The sequence below is a fragment of the Aquarana catesbeiana genome, linkage group LG12, assembly GCF_042186555.1.
Source record: "Aquarana catesbeiana isolate 2022-GZ linkage group LG12, ASM4218655v1, whole genome shotgun sequence".
Lineage (NCBI taxonomy): Eukaryota > Metazoa > Chordata > Amphibia > Anura > Ranidae > Aquarana > Aquarana catesbeiana.
The window spans coordinates 193501585-193519733 of NC_133335.1; the positions used below are offsets into that span (position 1 = coordinate 193501585).

Sequence of the window (18149 nt, forward strand, 5' to 3'; positions counted from 1 at the left end):
ATTGCAATAAGCGTATATTGATTGGTTTACGCAAAAGTTATAGTGTCTACAAAATAGGGAATAGTTTTATGGCATTTTTATTATTTTTTTTTTTTATTAGTAATGGCAGTGATCTGCGATTTTTATCGTGACTGCGACATTGTGGCGGACACATTGGACACTTTTGACACTATTTTGGGACCATTGTCATTTATACAGCGATCAGTGCTATAAAAACGCACTGATTACTGTGTAAATGACACTGGCAGGGAAGGGGTTAAACACTAAGGGCGATCAAGCGGTTAAGTGTGTCCTAGGGAGTGATTCTAACTGTGGGGGGGATGGGATACTATTCACATGACAGCGATCACTGCTCCCGATGACAGGGAGCAGTAGATCTCTGTCGTGTCACAAGGCAGAATGGGGAAATGCCTTGTTTACAAAGGCATCTCCCCGTTCTTCTGCTCCGTGACACGATCGCGGGCATCCGGCGGACATCGATGTTGTAATATGTTGGTAGATTTATGTGAGATTTTATGTTATTATCATATATATGTACACATACAGTACAAGATTGATATTGTTGTGGTAGAAGACAACTAACAACAATCCAGAAAAATAAGGAAAGCATAGAGATGGCTTCAATCTTAAGAGCCAGGGATGTCTGAGCAGTTTGGTTGTGAATCGATTCTGATTTGAACCGATCCAAGTGGGGATATAAAGTGTTTTGTATGTATGTATGTATGTATATATATATATATATATATATATATATATATATATATATATATATACATACCCCACTTTTAAGTACACAATGGGGATTATTTACTAAAGCTGGAAAATGCAAAATTTGTCTCACTTCTGCATAGAAACCAATGAGCTTCCAGGTTTTATTACCAAAGCTTAACTGAACAAGCTGGGGTTAGAAGCTGATTGGTTTCTATGCAGAAGTGAGCCTGATTTTGGACTTTCCAGCTTTAGTAAATAAGCCCCATTGCGTACTTAAAGCGGAGTTCCACACAAAAATGGAACTTCCGCTTTTCGGAACCCTCCCCCCCTCCGGTGTCACATTTGGCACCTTTCAGGGGGGAGGGGGGTGCAGATACCTGTCTACGACAGGTATTTGCACCCACTTCCGGCATAGACTCCCATGGGAGTCTATGCCTCTTCCCGTCCCGACTGCGCTGTCTGCTGGGAACACACAGCTCCCAGGAAAGAGCGGGGACCACTAGGGACGCGCAGCGCGACTCGCGCATGCGCAGTAGGGAACCGGGAAGTGAAGCCGCAACGCTTCACTTCCTGATTCCCTCACCTAGGATGGCGGCGGCAGCTGCCGAGAACCAAGCGGGTTCTCGGCGTCCCCTGCCGACATCGCTGGACCCTGGGACAGGTGAGTGGGCATGTATTAAAAGTCAGCAGCTGCAGTATTTGTAGCTGCTGGCTTTTAATATTTTTTTTTTTTTGGCGGTGTGGGTGAACCCCCGCTTTAAAAGTGGGGTATGCCTATATATCTATATATATAGATATATAGATATATCTATCTATATATCTATATATATATCTATATATGTGTGTATGTGTGTATTTCATATATGGTGTTATATGTAGGCATTCCAGGACAAGTCCATTCTACACATCAAAGGGGTGTTAAGGTGGTGCAGGCCACGTTGGTATCTGTTAATCTAATTACACATATCAAAGGGGACTTTTTGATCAAAGGGGAAGTGGCCAAACAAGATTTACTCCACATATCAAAGGGGACCGATAGTGACTCTGGGCTAACGGCTAGGGGTCATTGTCTGTCACTCTGAAAGACAGAAACAGATCAAAGACCTAATGGAAACGGCCAATCAAATTGCTCAGCCATTCAGTGTATAGGGAATATAACCTGGCGTTCAGTCTATTCACTCTCTGGGATTATGAAGGCACAGGTCTAGGAAACATTTGACTCTGAAGGCTAGTATTCATTGTCATATTTACTCTGTTGGATTTTGTCATCTGTTGCAAGACTTTGTTCTGTGTTGGAAATCAATAAAGTGCATCTCTCTAGAAGAATTGGCTTGCTGCGGAAAGATTAATTACATCATCATTATAATAACTACTAATTAATTATCTACCCACTATACTATATCACTACAATCCAGTCCGCGGCACCCGTGGTCACGGAGCATGCGGCGGGCGCGCGCGTGCCCACAATGCCGCAACTTAAAGGGGACGTACCTGTATGCCCTTTTGCCCACCCGTGCCATTCTGCCAACATATATCGGCGTGCGCCGGTCGGGAAGGGGTTAAAGATAAAATTGAAAAAGCACCTTTGGCTGCAAAATTACGTGAAATGTCCCCCTGCAGTAATTCTTTTCCACTACTAGATGTCCCCAGTCTTCTAGGTTGAAAGACAGCCAGCATCATTCAACCCACTTTCACCCCTCAGAGCCCAGAATGCCATGGACCTGCCCCTTGAGGAGGAGTCATCACGCCGCCTAGGCTTAGAATTTGACTGCACTGCATGATGTTGACACATCATTAAATGAAGGCTGTGCCATCGGATAAGAGACCCATGACATCTTCAGACTGGACAGAGGACCCTTGGAAGAGAGGCATGTAAAAATGTAGTCTTTAAAACATACATACTCACCTAGGTGGATATGGTATCGGTCTGATGATGCATCTGTCCCCTGTCGGCTCTACACTGAGAACTGAGTGATCAAAGACTGTTGATCGCTCAGTTTACGGTCTTTATGAAGACTGTCAGTCTCCGGGTCTCTGCTATGCCCCTCCAGCGCTCACTGGAGTGCCAGACTGTGGAGGGGTTGAGAGTGGCTGGCTCAGGCTCTCATTGCCATGCTGAGATACCGAGCAAGCTGTCACTCAAGCATCTAGGTGGATTTCAACAATAAAGTTGGGATTCCTCCAGAGCCTGGACTGGCTGAGTCATACCTCTCAACTTTTTTGAGATGGAAATGAGATCCACTACCAAAGCATACATAAGCATAAAGATCCCTGGTGCCCAACTTCTGGCTTAAGGGCCACATGTGTAATGGAATCTCTACTAGCTTCATAAGAACATGTTCCCACTTTCATATTCTTCTGTAGCATATCCCCAGTAAAAAATGTAGCTTGTGCAAACTCTCTGCCCCTCATTTCCTCTATTAGGCCTGCAGTTTCTGACAGTACTCTCAAGCATTAAATAAACTAATTATGTGCGGTTGATTTGGTGATATCAAGGGCTGCATTTGCTCATAAGTTGACAACCACTTCGTCCTTGACACTTATAGCGTTCTGTTAGAACGGTAGTAAACCAAAGTATTTAGGAAGAAAAAAATATCACCTGCAAGGCAATGGCATAATGTGCTAGTATGTGTCGCATACTAGCACATTATGAAATACTTACCTTAGAATGAAACCCTCCAGCTGTGCACTGTCACTGCTCACAGGGCTTCCATTTTCACCCGGCCTTCCTTCCGGGTTCGTGGGCTCAGGCAGCCTGAGTGGCCAAGCTGCGATGATGTCACTACCGCCTTAAGACTTTTAAACATTTGTGTTCTATTTTGAAATCTGTTGTACTGTAGGTGTTCAACAGTGGCGGCTGATGGAAACATTTTTTGGGGGTTGGCAAACAGTATGGCACCCCACCAACCCCCCCCCCCCCGTCGGTCTGTTGGTCAGTAGCACTTACCCCATCACAGGCGACATCCTCCTGCTCGGCGGCCTCCCACTCTCCTGCTATCCATCACCGGCGGCTTCCCCTGTTTGGCGGCCTCCCATTCTCCTGCTCTCCACAGCGGCGGCTTCCATTACCTCCCTCCTCCTCAGCAGCCAACCTGGAGTCTTCTCTTTTCGGCCTATCGGAAAACGCGTCTAACACCCGCTTCTGATTGGCCGAATTGAGGATCAGTGTTTCAGCAGTGAATAATCACATCCCATCACATCTGGGTGGGCTCCAGGTCACGTGCTCTGCGACCCGAGCCCACCCTATTTTGAAGCCTATTAGGACGCACGAAAAGGGGGTGGCCGCCACTGGCGCATGAATGGATCATGCCATGCATGAATCTATCCATTATGCATATAGGGGGGCGGCGTGAGAGAGGGGGCGGTGCCCGGGTGCCCCAAATGGACGGGCCGCCACTGGTCTTCAATTTTGTACAAGCTTGTTACAAGCTTCTTAAACTGTGCAAAGAGAACTCAAAAATGCAAAAGAAAGTACCCAACAGCAACCAATAAGATTTTAGATAATTGATCAATGAAATAAGCATTTTTTTTATGGCTGTTCTCTTATTGAACAAGTATTACTCAGATTGAAAGAAGATATGTCTATGAGGATCAGGGTTCCTAACCCCCTAACTAATCCAGGGAAGGCAAAAAATCCTAATAAAATGTGCTACAATTTACTTAAACAGAGACAAATTTCTTTGTACCTCTAATGGCTATAGTGACAAATGTTCAATTCACCAGTCATTGGCAGGTCAATGCTTGTGAGAAGATTCACCACATTTCTAAAGCCCATTAACAGGCAGATTGAACAACACGTTTTCCTGATGAAGTGTTTTTCCACTGCTTGTCAAACATCTGGATCTTCCATTCTAGTAAAAAGTTCGGATCGCAATAACATTGCTATAATTACTAATAGCCAATGGTACATATAGTGGCCTCAATTGCTTTTAAAATGTATTGCTCTCAAGTGGTGAATGGCTGATTTAATCTTTATTTTACTCGGAACTCTTATGGAAGACCTGCCCTGCTCCATCCCACTCGCTGGTTCATGCACACATAGTTACATAGTTAGTCAGGTTGAAAAAAGACACAAGTCCATCCAGTTCAACCTTAAAAACAATAAATAAATAAAATTAAAAATATTGTACAATCCAATATACCCAATTTTATACCCTCAGTTGATCCAGTTGACACATTCGCTGCACATTAGACATTCGACATTCAAAGTCCACAATTATCAGTCAAATTGCTCTCCTGCACATAAAGAAATTAGCAGCAACCAAGGTCAGACCAGACATGGCAATTATCTTCTTTAACCAATTATCTACCAGGCACTTTCACTCCTTCTTGCCCAGGCCATTTTTCAGCTTTCAGTGCTGTCACACTTTGAATGACAATTGCGCGGTCAAACAAACTGTGATCATGTGAAATTTTTATCATTTTCTTCACACAAATAGAGCTTTCTTTTGGTGGTATTTAATCACTGCTGGGATTTTAATTTTTTTCTTAAAAAAAAAAAAAAAGACAGAAAATGTTGAAAAAAAATGTTTTCTTAATTTCTGTCAGTAAATTTTGTAATTTTTCTCCTTCACTGATGTGCGCTGATGAGGCGGCACTGATGGGCACTAATAAGCTGCACTTATGGGCACTGATGAGGTGGCACTTATAGGCACTGATTAGGTGGCACTGATGAGGAGGCAATAATATTCTGCACTTATGGGCACTGATAGGTGGCACTGGTGGGCACTGATAGGTGGCACTGACGGGCCCTGATAGCCAGCACTGGTGGGCACTGATAGGCGGCATGGATAAGCGGCACTAATGGGCACTGATGGGCAACACTAATGGGCACTGGCCATTAATGGGTGGCATTGATGGGCTTTACTGATGGGCATTGATGGGCATCACTGATAGGCGGCACTGAAAGCCAGCACTGACTGGCATCACTAATGGGCACTGATTTCTGACTGTGGTGGGCACTGATTTTTGGCACTGGTGGGCACTGGTTGCTGGTACTGGTGGCGATCTAATGTAGTCAGGGCACTGATCATGAGTGCCCTGATTACATCTCTCACTGTCCCCTGCGAAGAAATGCCGCTGATCGGCTCTCCTTGCCACACACACTGTCAGTGTGAGGCGAGGAGAGCCGATTACCGGCACTTCCTTGTTTACATGTGACCGGCTGTGTTTGGACACAACCGATCACATGATTAGAGAGCCGCGTCAGTGGCACCTTACAGAGACCGGGGTCGCGCTGTGTCCTAGCAACAGGCGGCAGGAGCAGCCGTTCAGGTGCGCCGTCATATGACGTCCACCCAGAACGAGAGCCGCGCTGTCCCGCCGTCATTTGACGGTGGGCGGGCGGCAAGTGGTTAAAGCCCAACTTAAAGTGATTTTAAAGCTTATCTATTTATTTTTGTAATAATAAACCTGTTATACTTACGAGCTCTGTGCAATGGCTTTTCACAGAGCAACCCCAATCCTCCTCTTCTAGGGTCTTCGCAGGCTGTCATGTCTACTCCTCTTCAGTGAGTGCCCCATAGCAAGCAGCTTCCTATAGGGCACTCATGCGGGCTTGATGCTGAGTCATGCTGCCTGCATCCATAGACACAGACAGCTCACTCTTTTCAGAAGGATTTGATTGAGCCATTGGCTGCTGCTGCTGATTGTGATTGTAATGCAATATGCTGCGCACACCTATGGTGTGAGACCTCTGCAGGGAGACCACTGCTTCCACACAGAGAACAGTGGTTCTTTTGCGCAGAATGCTGGCACGGGACAGGCCTTACTATGCATAGGGGGTTATTTACTACAACTGGAGCACTCAGAATCTGGTACAGCTGTGTATGGTAGCCAATTAGCTTCAAACTTCAGCTTGTTGAATTAAACCTTGACAATAAAACATGGAAGCTGATTGGTTACTATGCAGAGCTGCACCAGATTTTGCATACTCACGTTTTAGTAAATCCCCCTCATAGTCTGTGGCTTCTTCCCAAAAAGAACAAACTATAAGACTTTTGTTGGATGCACCTGGCATGTATTTTTCTGATTTAAACTTGGCCTTTAATAAAGACGCTTTTATGCTTTTTTTTTTTTTTTTTTTTTTATGCTAGTAGCCCATTATATTTTGTTCCAACTTTTTTTTGTTAAACAATGGCTGTGAGTGTGCTAAAATGTGTTCCTATGGAAGCCTATTCCGCCTTTCCACAGCTCTTACATTAAAATGATTTCATATCGCAGCTCTTAAATCGCCTTTTATCAATCCGCTTTATGCATTTCCATACAAGGCAGAAGCTTTTTTAGTTTTAGCAAGTAATGATACAGCCACACACATGCACTTATATGTTGTGTTACATTGTGTATCACTCCTCCTCTTACATTGCAGATCCAATGCAGCCAGACGTTGCACAGATCAATGTCTCTCATTCATCAGTTGAAATACCATAATTGCATGATTTAATAATACATTTCTAAAAGCTTTGCCTCTTGTCAGGAAATGATTTTCATTTAACAAGCCATCAGTTCACTGAGTGTTTTTTATGCTTAATTGATGACTGACACATGCAGACTGAGCCCAAAATCTAATCATTTGCCTTCCCTTCTGTTTTAATAAATTGCTCATTGTAACAGCTTATATTTCTCCTGAGAGCAGAGCGCGGTCACGGCAAGGTTACTACGCGCCAAGGTTAGCGGGCGCCATGTGTAGGGATGTCAAAAGATCCGAAGAATGACAGGCATGTGAGCTATATGTGATTACTATTATTATAGAGTGGAGGTCATCAAACTGTTCAGTACGAGGGCCACACTGTACATTTTACAAATATTCGCACGCTGAAAAAAATTGTTTAAAATACATAAAAAAATATGTTTTTACTGACAATAAATAAAAAGGAATGCATATATAAAACAAACACAAGAGGTGTAGCAATTTATTAAAAAGAATAAAAGACAATAAAAATGCACTCACTAGTTAAAAGTTGATCAAGGCTTGACATAAATCCATAGAGGCCTCCATAGGATCACAGTGAGGCTGCATAGCTCAGCAGACAAGCAGCTGGCTGAAGCAGAGATCTTGGTGGAAGTACACCTGTCAGGCTTCAGGTTGGACCATAGGCTGCAGCAGCTGCTGGGTGTAGCAAGATGGCTATGGCTCCAATCGGCAATTTCTCACCTGGGTGATGGTGACAGGAAGTGGAGTGGGTGTGGCTACATGTTTCAGGACAACCGCCCCTTTATCAAACCGTAGGAAACTGCATTCACTTCACCTGGTGTTCCCTACCACTCTCCTGGCCCTCCCATGTGCCCTGTTAAATGACAGTTGGAGTCTAGTCAGTGCAATAGCTCATATATTTTCTTTGATTTTCATTTAAAAAAAAAAACTAAAGCACACTGGGAAAAAAAATGTATTACAAAAGAAAATGATTAGGATTTGTGCAAAGATGATAGTTACTCATAGGGATGATACAAGAAGCAGGGCTCGACACAAGCCACTTATAGGGTGAGGGCATGCGACACATGGCACACTGTCCTTGCCCGATTTGTTGCGGAAGACTCAGTCCGCTATGATTTGTTCACACGTATGCAAATATGATGCTACTTCTTCCCCCGTGATCATTTTACGACTTAGAAGTCAACGTGCAGAAACCCGATCAAGTTCAAGTTGCTGTGAGCCGGAAAAAATCTTGCAGTGAGCCAGATGTGCCCCATGGGCTATAGTTTGGAGACCCCTGTTATAGAGTATATTGGTTAGTTAGGACTGAGGTAATGTACCTCCTTCTGTAAATTATAAAGCTATCAGGATCTACATAGGAGTCAAGTGACCATGTTAAAGAATAAGACTGTAGGCCAAATGCACTTATAAAGGTCATTGGATTTCAAAATAAGTTCTAATGCCCTAATACATTGACAACTGATTATTTCCTACGGTACCACACACACACAAATATCTATGGTGGCATCCCTAAGGTGTTGACTTTAATTAGGGGAGGGTAGAAAACCCATTCCAATTTCCTTTGTTTGCCTCCATCCATATACAAGTCTATGGAAATGCAAAAACAGCTTGAAGCTGTTCAAATTCAAGCAGGTCAAGGGTACCTATCAATAAATTCTGAATGATCTCAAAAGCATGCTAAATATGACCATTGACTCAGTCAACTCATAGCCCAATCGTTCGCAAGGCTACCTAGGCAGCATCCTAGGGCCCAGTGGATGTCCAGGGGGCGCAGTTACAATTTGCATGCTTCTGCAGTAAACCAGAGAAATAACACTTTTGGTCAACGTTGTTCATCTTTCTATCACTGCCGATGCACTTGTGGGAAGTTGGTCCCGGATGTGGCAAGCCATGCCAGTAAAGGCAATGCATATGGGAAAGCTTCTCTGTTGCTACCTTGAGTAAGGTTTTAAAGTGACTCTGTCACTATAGAGTTACCTATACATATTGCACAGGCTGTAAAAGGCTCTGTACTTTCTTTTTTTGGCAGCCCATGTGTTAAAACGTCATCTTTTTTTCCACTCCCCAGCTGCTGCATATATTACACACTTTTGTGTGTGTAGAATACCTGCTCTCGGGGGACATGTCCAGGATGGCAGAGGGAGCAGATGTGTGAGATCTGAGCTCCCACAGATCGGCTTTTAAATCCTCTCTTCTGGGGTGCAGAGGCCCACAAAATGACCCTCCTGTGCCCCCCTATCTCCTGAGACACCCCTGGGGTATGCACAGGAGGAAACCTCAGCAAAAATCTCGGAAAAAGGCCGCGCCGCCGAGAACCACAGATAAGGCCGAAGCCGCGGCCTCACCTAAATCTCCTGCCCAGATGGAAAACCAGGCCGGCGGATCGAACGAACCGGAGCAGCTCCTGGACCTGGCGGTGGACTTCAAGGCTGTGATGCAGGCCATAACTTCCCTGACAGAAAAAGTGGACCACATACAGACCCACGTGAAGTTCATCAGGAAGGATTTTGATACCCTGAGAGGCCGCATGCATGAGGTAGAGCAGAGGGTCTCCCATAATGAAGATACGGTACGTGATCATGGGGCTGATTTACATGTGCTGAAAACCAAAGTTAAAGTGCTGGAGATCAGGGCAGAGGACGCCGAAAATCGCAACAGAAGAAACAACTTACGAGTTTTGGGCCTTCCAGAGGGGGCAGAGGGTACGGACCCCACTGCATTTGCTGAACGTTTATTGCAACAATTGCTTCCTTCGGCACGGTTTTGCCTCTTTACAAAATAGTAAAACACCAGGTCCAGCCGGCATTCCAGCCGAATTCTATAAAACATACGCTGAAGAAATACTCCCATCATTTAAGTTAATGCTCCAAAAAGCCATGTAAGGGAACTCCCTGCCCCTGATAATGGCTGAAGCGATTATTGTGGTCATTCTTAAACCTGGCAAGCCCCCTGATCAGTGCTCCTTGTATCGGCCAATTTCACTCCTTAACGTTGACGCCAAGCTACTGGCCAAAGTATTGGCTGGACGATTGAACACTCTGATCACGGCACTGGTCCATCCAGACCAGTCTGGATTTGTGCCAGGAAGGGGGACTGATATCAACATTAGACGTCTCCTTACACATCTTTCCAGGGCGGGCGGGGACGGTCCGGAGGTGGTAGCCTCTCTTGATGCTGAAAAAGCTTTTGACTCGGTCGAGTGGCGCTACCTCTGGGCTGTCCTGCGCAAATTTGGATTCGGCCCTCGCTTCATTAGCTGGGTACAGATGTTGTACCACAACCCCATGGCTCGCATACGTACAAATAACTCGCTGTTGTCGCCCTTCCCTCTATCTAGGGGTACCAGACAGGGCTGTCCGCTCTCCCCGGACTGTTTGCCCTGGCCATGGAACCCATGGCTGCCCGTATCAGATCCGCTCCCTCGGTACAGGGCATCCAGGTAGGGGTAGTAATGGACAGTTTGGCATGTTCTCAGGAATCAAGGTAAACTGGGGGAAATCAATCCTTATTTCATTAAACGCATCCAGTCAAAACCCACCGACAGGTACCCCCCTAAACTGGACACCTGGATTTAAATATTTAGGAGTAAGGGTTGGAGCTCCGCTATCTGCATATTTTGAGCTGAACCTCCAACCACTACTCAAAAACCTCTCGCAGAAATGTGCAGCCTGGAAAACTCTCCCCGGTGGGGAGGGTAAACTTAATTAAAATGATATACCTACCTAAATTTCTGTACTTTTTTCAGAATTCACCCTTGAATTCCCCCGCCTAATTTTTTGCCAAGATGAAAAGTATAATATCCTCCTTTATCTGGAATGGAAGGCCCCCAAGACTGGCCATTGCTACCCTCCAGCTACCCATCACTCAAGGGGGTCTATCTCTACCAGACTTCCAGGTCTACTTCTGGGCGGCTGTCCTGGTGACGGTTAGATGGTGGTTCTCCCAACCACGTGACAACCCAGAGGTGACCTTGGAGGCCACTATCATGGGTTCCTACTCCTCTCTCAACAACGTGGTGTTCAGAGGGATGAAATCCCACCCTGGCATTACGGAGCTGATGAGCACTACAATCGCAGTTTGGAACAGGGCTAGGACCCACTTTAACACCCCAGGGACATTCTCCCCACACATTCCCCTGTGGGGCAACCCTAGACTGCCGCACATGGAGTCGGTTCCAGACCCCCAAATCCGGGCAAGGAAGGGAATTGTTAAGCTAAAACACATCGTTGTGGGTGGTAAACTAAGAACCTTCTCTGACCTCAAGAATGCTTATTCACTACCGGAATGGATGCTGTTTAGATACTACCAGCTCCGACATGCTTATAGGAAACAGTTTCTATCTTTCCTTAAGTTAGAGTCAGACCCTGTGGAGGGACTACTTACCTCTAAGCTCATAGATAAGCCATTATCCTCTATATATTTCCATTTGTCCATACCCCCTACAAAGAAACTTGAGAAAACTCTGGACAAATGGAAAATAGACATCCCTGATTTGTCAGAGGTTGAATGGGAAACATGTGTATCCTCCTTTGTTATCAATGCGATTTCGGCTAGAGAACGATTTATGCAGGTCAAGTTCCTCCACAGAGCCTATTACACCCCAAAACATCTGACAATTATGACACCTAACACCCCGGTGGCCTGTTCCAGGTGTGGTCTGGAGTCTTTCTTCATATGGTGTGGTCTTGCCCCCATCTCGGGGACTATTGATCAGGTTACCTCCTTAGATGTGGGGGCTCACCCCAAAGCGATGCTGTTGAATATTTTCAATCCCAGTGTACAGGGCAATTATACCAAACTTTTTTTGAGTTATGCTACATTTTATGACTGGAAAGAGATATTCCTCCACTGGAAGGACACATCACCCCCTAGGATATCTTCATGGCGCCTAGCAATGAACTCTGTACTCCCATTATACAAACTCACATATGTTAATCGTAACTGCCCCAAAAAATTCGACAAGATATGGTCAGGATGGATAGATGCATGGGGTGCTGAGGCTGTGCACGATATCTGCGGTGATGCTGATGTACCAGCTCCATGATTATACACCACGGCTAAGATCTCTTAAATCAGCACCTGTTGTTTATGCTAAGTTAAGCTGATGAGGTACTTGTGGTTCCTCCCTTGTCCCCCCCCCTCATCTTTCATCTATCCTTTATTCCCCCCCCCCCCCCCTCGTTCCTTCCCACAAGACCTCCTTGGTTGATTCGCTTTAACCTGATGCCTCCACACCAATATTTTGCTGCAATATCATGTAATGCTCTCATACTTCTTTCTATTGTCTATGTGAACAAACCAATTACCTACCTTGTGACTACATATGTAATAATATTACTATATCTAACTGTGTCTATGCATCGCTTGTACTGTTAAATATCTTGAATAAACATTTTTTCTTGTGAAAAAAAAAAAGAATACCTGCTCTCCCGCTTCACACTGTGGTTCCTCCCATTGACTCCAACATCACAATTGAACATACCAGCTGGCAAAGGCAACCACAGCATGTGGCAGGGGTAACATATACTCACCTGAAGTGTCAAATACCTGCTGAGGCCAGGGAGCAGCATAGAATATTATTTCAGCACACGGACCACCAGAAAGATAAGTATAGAGCATGCTCTTTTATAGCAAGGGCATTGGGTGTAGGTGGCCCCACGGTGGCAGCGTCACTTGTATCCATCTCTACCCTCTTCCAAGATAAGCGGCTACATACCTCCTCTTGTCTCCTCTATTCACTGACTGCTAGCCTGGCAAAGGCAGTCTTCCAAATCTACAAAGCTATTGTGAGGGCTATTGTGTCATGCATGCACGTCCAACCACCCTGTAATGTCTTTAATGGCCTCACAGAAACTGACTGGTAATAACAGATACAAATTGTAATGAATGGACAAAGGTTTATAGCCATATAGTATACAGATGCAGAATGGGCTAGAGTAAATTCTAGGTAAAGTTAGTTGCAGCGAGTGCTCAACCCTCCCAAAAAATAAGGTATGCATACAAAGTGTAAGGGGTACAGGGATGCGCCAATGGGGCCCCGCGATGTAGGAGTGGAGGGCACACGTGGGGGTTGTGTGGCATCCTGGGCCCAGGGTTGAGCTTTAAAGTCCATCTTAAACTATCACTAGTACTATTACTATTACTAAGACTAGTTTGACAATACAGTACTGCGGCAAGACTTCACTGCAGCATGAACCTCACTGTCAACTGTTTCAGGAAGTGGAAACGTAGTGGCAAGATCAATAGGTAAACCATCTATGTTATGGGATGGACTGAGAAAAAACAAAGACTCCGTGTTTCCCCAAAAATAATACTAGGGCTTATTTTCAGGGGATGTCTTATTTATTTATGGTATGTACAAAAAAGTTCCTCCCCCTGTCAGCTTAGGAGTCAGCATTGTGAAATTCTGTAATCCCAAAAACAAACCTTAGTTAAAGCGGTGTTCCGGCCGCAATTTTTTTTAAAGTCAGCAGCTACAAACACTGTAGCTGCTGACTTTTAATAAGGACACTTACTGTACCTGTCCAGCAAGCCCGCGATGTCGGCCCCCCGAGGCCGATCCATCCATCGGATCGGCTGCCGGCACCTCCATCTTAACGAAGGGAAACAGGCAGTGGAGCCTTGCGGCTTCACTGCCCGTTTCCTACTGCACATGCGCAAGTCGCGCAGCGCTTTGTAAATGGCCCCGTTGTTTTCTGGGACACACACATGTCCCAGAAGGCAACGGGGCCGCTCGCCGAAGAGGAGGAAGCGCCGCGTAATAGGAAGAGGCAGATTAGGAAGACTGCCTAGCAACAGGGGTTTCAGGTAAGTTAAAAAAAAAATTTTTTTCAAATGTTTTTTTTTTATTTTTTAAAGATTATTAATGCAATTTTTTATTTTAGGGTGGCCCTCCGCTTTAAAGACCTTGTAAAATCATATAATCCATTCTTTAAAAAAATTATATAATGTGCAGTGTGTCTCCGTGTGTAACTTTACTGTGGAAATTACCTTATTTACAGCGCCGATGGGCGCTCATGTGACCCGCTGGTGCTCTTCTTCCATGCTCGGAACACTGCAGAGGGAGGGGCCGAGATCCCCGCCGATGTCAGCCCCGCTCCGAGCACTGCAGATGGAGGGGCCTCTGACATCAGCCGGGAGGAGAAGAGAAGAGCTCCAGCGGGTCACGTGAGTGCCCAGCGCCCACGTGGGCGCTGTAAATAAGGTATTTTCCACACTAAAGTTACACAAGGAGATACACTGCACATTATATAATCTTTTTACAAAATGGATTACATGATTTTACAAGGACTTTAACTAGGTCTTATTTTCGGGTAGGGTTTATATTGCAGCCATCCCAGAAACTCACGCTAGGTCTTATTTTCGGGGTAGGGCTTATTTTCAGGGAAACAGGGTATTGTACCTTGGTACTTGGAAATTTTGGATATTTGTTATGTGATCACAATGATGTCATACTTTTTCAATAAACTTTGTTGAACAAAAAAACAAGAAACTCTTGAGTTAATGCTACTGAAGACTGCATCGTAAAATTCATTTTTTTCATATAGTTGCACTTTAACCTCCCTGGCGGTATTCCCGAGTCTGGCTCGGGGTGGATTTTTCATACCAAAAGCGGTATCCCCGAGCCAGACTCGGGATTGCATCGCAGGATCCAGGAAGAGTTTACTTACCTTGTCTCCTGGATCCTGCGATGTCTCCCCGCTGTGATCGGCGAGCCGCTGTGTCTCGCTCGATTCACAGTGCCGAGCTCCGTTCCCTGCGAGCGTTGCAACGCACGGGGACGGAGTTCGGCGGTAAATTCAAAAGTGAAACACACAGTACAGATACAGTATACTGTAATCTTACAGATTACAGTACTGTATCAAATAACTACACATCCCCTTTGTCCCTAGTGGTCTGCCCAGTGTCCTGCATGCAGTTTTATATATATAAAACTGTTCTTTCTGCCAGGAAACTGGAGATTGTCCATAGCAACAAAAACTGTCTCTTTACATCAAAAGTGGTTTTAGACCAGCTAGAAAAAAGCGATAATAAATTATAATCACTTGCAGAATTGAGCGATAGTGATTTGTGAGGAGATCCGTCATCAAACACTAAAAGTAACGAAAGCGACAATTCTGCAACTAAGCAAATTTCAGTGTTTTTGATTTGATTACATTATTATATAATTTTTATTACTATTATATTATTATTTGTTATAATTATTTATAGTTATTTATTATATTATAATTTTTTATTTCGTTTTTCAAACTTTATCATACCCGGGATGTCTACTAGACTCTTGTTTGGACAGATTTAAGTGAACTATTCCTAAGAATTACAGGCCTACAATATAAAACGGCAAATTTCTGTGCAAAATAATGGTACCGCTTTCAGCACCTAAAATCTGAAATAATCATACCGCCAGGGAGGTTAAATTATGCATACCATATAGAGGCATTTGAAGTATAAATAGCAGGTATAAGCATTGGCATCCTAACCCTTTTCTTCCCAGCCCCAGTATTCCTTAAATAGTGTTTCTTCATCTGAAGGGCTGAAAGGATCAGCTAATCATGCGACCACTGTGATTGGCTATCACAGTGGTCACATGACCGGGAGCCAGTCCCGCTGACTCCCAATGATTAGTATGGACTGAGAGCAATCATTGACTGCTCACTCAGAGTGCTGGGTGCACACAATGAGCACACTCACTGCACAGAAATCTTTGCCGCCCATAGTGGTGTGTGGGCTTTAATGCCCAACCTCTATGCCGGCACATGTTTGCATTATGTAGTAGCAAGAGGTTAAAAGGTAATTATTATTTAACTTCTGAATATATGTACATGTTTATGTTACATGGCCATTTTATATTAAAAAAAAACTGAGTTTAATAGAGCTTGAATGAAGAATAAATGACAGCAGACACGTCTTCCTAAAACTATGTCATGCCGTAATCCAGTCCCTTTTATGTATTTATATATTCATCCATCACTGTAACAGAACTAGATCTTGGAGAGATGTCACTTCCAGTATACTGCATGTTACATGCATGGCTGCTTTCTTTGTTTACCAAGAGATAACTGTAAATTGAAATAAACATGTCATACTCTTCAGGCTTTTACAAGGCAATTAGTGAGATGTTTTAGAAGATTGAATTATCTTGCATCACTACACATGCACCATATACTGCAGGGCTGGACAAATCCCAAGCGACAATTAAAAATGGTACCTACAAATTACCAATTCAGCCTGTTAAAGGGCTAGATAACCTATATTACAAATGTCTTTGTTTAAAGACCTAAATGTAACAGTTGCAGATAATGATACAGCTCCATACTTCCCAAATTTCCAATTTTCAGTGGGATGGTCAGGCTTTCCCAAAATGGGCATGGTTTGTTTAGGTGTCTGGGAGGACTGAGTGTCCTGCTCCTCTTGGCCAAGGCAGGGGAGGCAGTAAGCGCTGGTTGGTCCTTGGTAGTAAATGGCTACCCATACTAGTAATTAAAGAGTATCTAAACACAAAAACAAACATTCTATGTACAGCAGCTTACCAGTTCCAGGCTTTTTTCCTTTATTTTCACCTGGTGATCCTACCAATAACATGCCTTCTGTCCTAGGGTGACAAGTCACTCACATTGTACATCTATGGAGGAGCAGTAATGTCAGCCTTGGCCCCTGATATGGACTACAGGTTGACATACTAACACCTGTACACTCAGCCTGCATCAGTAGACTAAATCAGCTATTCTTAACCAGGGACCATATAACCCTAGGGTTCCCTCAGAGGTTGCTAGTGGTTCCTTGAGCCATGGCACTGACTGACCTCCTATCTGATGGCGACTGTACAGTTCCGGGTGTAATGTCAGATAGGAGATCAACCAACCATTCTCAGCCAGGGTTCCTCCAGAGGTTGCTTGGGGTATTTTGAGCTGTGGCTGACTGACCTCCTATCGGATGGTGCCTGCACAGTTTGAGGTCTTATGTCAGATAGGAGGTCAACCAACCATTCTCATCCAGTGTTCCTCCAGAGATTGCTAGAGGTTCCTTGAGCTGTGGCGCTGACTAATCTCCTATCTGATGGTGCCTACACAGTTCCGGGTCTAATGTCAGATAGGAGGTCAAACAGCCATTTTCAGCCAAGGTTCCTACAGAGGTTGAGCTGTGTCTGATTGATCTTCTATCTGAAGGTGCATGCACAGTTCTGGGTCTAACGTGTTTCGGCAGAGGCAGAAACATGCTACCAATGATCTTGTTATCAATGTAAGGGGTGTTTTCCCAGTGACCCAAGATTAATTTATTTTAGCAGGGGTTCTTTGAGCCCTGAAAATAATTGTAAGGGTTTCTCTAGAGTAAAAATGTTGAGAAAGGCTGGACTAATCCATGAGGGTCCCATGTAATCACATAAGGTTGCGGAAGTATGAACGTCTCATCGCTAAGAGAAAAACCTGCAAGGAGAAGTGCCATGTGGATTTTAAGAAACTGAAGCGTTAGTATTAAACTGTCATTTTAACAGTATTAAACTTCTGGAAAGAAGCGTTGGCCTAAGGTTTAGTTATACTTGCACTGTCATGGAAGATATGACCATTACATTTTCTGAAAAACTGAAATATGTTCTATGCACTATTGCTAAGGTTTGTCCAGCTCTATATAAAATTCTGTTGCTCCCTCAGTGCCAACCTTCTTTATCAAGTCAAGAGTTGTTCATAAACCCTCTCTTCTCTTTTGCTAGAGCTCAATTAGGCAAATTGAGATTTAGTTTAGGTAAGCCTGGAAACAGGTTTAATGCAAAGTGGACCTAGCATCTGATGTATTGTTTGCATGTTAAATGTAGCATGCTGTTTCCTTGCTTTCACCCTTTCTTAGGAGAGGAGGAACCTTGCTCCCTGCTCTCCGTCTGCTTTTCTTCCCTCTCTATTGTTCTCCCATTTTATTTCATAAGCTTCCAATTTCTTCTGGGGTTTTATTAGAGGCCAGGACTAGGTTTCTCTGCGGGCACTTGCTGAGATAAACCTACAAAAGCCTTATT

At 44.3% G+C, this 18149-nt stretch overlaps 1 protein-coding gene across 3 annotated transcripts in view; it reads left to right on the forward strand.

The window, feature by feature from the left end:
- Window positions 1-18149, forward strand: part of RALY (RALY heterogeneous nuclear ribonucleoprotein) — a 383349-nt gene that overhangs the window by 259747 nt on the left and 105453 nt on the right. The gene's annotated exons all lie outside the window — the stretch shown is intronic.